This window comes from Panthera pardus, unplaced genomic scaffold (genome assembly GCF_024362965.1).
Source record: "Panthera pardus isolate Hobbes unplaced genomic scaffold, ASM2436296v1 HiC_scaffold_6, whole genome shotgun sequence".
In the NCBI taxonomy this organism is placed as follows: Eukaryota; Metazoa; Chordata; class Mammalia; order Carnivora; family Felidae; genus Panthera; species Panthera pardus.
In genome coordinates, this window is record NW_026526991.1 from 62537171 (window position 1) to 62539477 (window position 2307).

The 2307-nt window shown below is 42.0% G+C and overlaps 1 pseudogene; it reads right to left on the reverse strand.

Moving 5' to 3' along the window:
- Positions 1–1421: 1421 nt before the first annotated feature.
- Positions 1422–1916, reverse strand: LOC109249296 (ADP-ribosylation factor-like protein 2-binding protein; annotated as a pseudogene).
- Between the last annotated feature and the right edge of the window lie 391 nt (positions 1917–2307).

Sequence of the window (2307 nt, forward strand, 5' to 3'; positions counted from 1 at the left end):
TTAAAGCTCTTTGTTATCCCTTCCTATTCAGACTGAGTTAGGCCAATGAATACCACTTTGGCAGGGAGAAGAAGAGAGCTGGAAGGGCAGAGCTTGGAGAATCACATTTTTACCAAACTCATTCTAACCCCAACCCAAAACCTAACAAAGTAATTTATACAGAAAGGATTTTAAGCAAATCTGCATAAATACTTAATATGCAATAAGAAAAGGATAACTTTAGTCTGTTTCCAGACTATAGTATATATTCACTGATATTCAGTAAAATAGTAACTCCAGTGAAGAAAGTATTTTTGCCTTCATAGTGCTAACAACTAAAAAGTACAAATATTTAGGGGAGCCTAGGTGGCTCAGTTGGTTGAACATCCAACTCTTGGTTTTGGCTCAGGTCATGATCTCATGGTTCATGAGTTTGAACCCCACATCAAGCTCTGTGCTGGCAGTGCAGAGCCTGCTTGGGATTCTCTCTCTCTCCCTCTCTCCCTGCCCCTCCCGAGTCTCTCTTCTTCTCTCTCAAAATCAATAAATAAACTTAAAAAAAAAAGTACAACCATTTAATACTTAGATCTTTAACTGGATAATTAAAGAAATTCTAAGATTAAATCTGCCAGATTAGTGTGAGTATTCATCTATAAAAATGTTTTTTTTTTTTCAAAAATGATTCTCATTTTTAAAAAAAGGCTTCTTTTGCCACAGTAGGACTCCATCAAGACTAGAAGAAGATAGTGATAAAAGAACTGTAAACCCAAGACTAAGAGTTGATTTTCACATGTAGCTTTTCGGTAAAAGACATCATGTTTTAGTTTATTCCCATAGCCAAGACTAGTTCTAATTTTCCCATGATGGTGGGCTGAAAATAGGAGTTTCAGAAATCTGAAGACAGGGCCAGCTGTTTTAACACCATAGATAAGCATTCCTAAATAGTAAAAAACTCCACACAGGTGGGTCACTGGGTTTGAAGGACTGAAACTCTCAATCAAGTGAAAGAACTGTGAGCAGGGGGAGATTTATGCAAAACCTGCCTGTGGTATTGCAGACAGGGAGAGTTTATGATGATGTTGTTCCTCTTGGTTGTCACAGGAACATGTATTCTGGGGGAAGGGGCCTTCTAGATGAAATGCTTGACATAGTGTTTGTCCCAGAGCAGTCTGACTCTCCGAAACACCTGAGAGAGGTGTCTACTTTGGCAGGAGTACTAGGGGTTATTGAATAGAAGAAAGTATTTCAGGAAAAAGAGAAGTCCTGGGAGCATCAGATAATTATCTTTTCGACCCATCAATACCTAACATTAATAAACAGTTGCAGAACAGAGTCAGTCTTTCCAGGGTGTAGTCTCCAGTCATCAGGAGCAGAACCCTCCCCTGGCCTATTGGGCCCATGTTGTCCAGAAGGCCGCCATTACCCACAGGTGGAAGCTAGTGCTAGGGGTTGTTCTGGGAAGTTGCCACCGAAGAGGATTTGCACAATGAAGTCACTATTAAGCCACTGCTTAAGACCAGTCCTCAGCCTTCTTTTTCTGCTCTGTAGTCTAGAAATATCTATTTAAATGTCAGAAAGTCTGTAAATGTGAGCAGCATGTCGAATAGGTCATCAGCCATCTCATCTTTATGGTGCTTTAATGTTGCTGTGAAAGCAGCCATGTTGAATCCCAGAATCCCTGTCAGCTGCAGTTCTTCAATATACTTTTCTACCGAAGAGAGGTATTCATTAAAGATGGGTGTGTAGGTGAGTTTATTCTCTTCCATGTCTCCAAACTCCTGGTAGTATCTGTCCATGAAATTTCTTTGCAGTACTTGGAACTCTGCATCCATGAAAATGTCCTTGATAGATCCAACCACAGCAGCAAATTCAGCTTCAGAGGTGGAAGAGGTGGACAGTGAAAAGCTCTCTTCTTCCAAGACTTCTGCAGCCTCCATTCCACCCTGGCTAGCGGCTGGTCAGCCTCCCTGGAGTCTGAGGCTGGTGAGTCTGTGCCTGCGCTCGGGCCCAGAGGCCTCCATGCCCTGCCCAGCTGCCCTGCACCGAGGCCCCATGACTGACTTCCAGGAGCCACGCCCTGCCTCCTGTCACAGTGGCCGAGGTTATCATTCCTAATGAGTGCACAATTTCCATTATGTGGATATAGCACATTTTGTTGCCTATGTTACGTCCACTTTTTCCACAATAATAAACATCGCTGCAATGAACACCTGTGTCTGTGAACACTTGTCCTATTCATTCTTTAAGATAACTTCCTAGATGTGGAGTTGCTAGGCCACTTTAAAATTATGATTTATATTGTCAAACTACTGTTCAGAAAGAGTATGC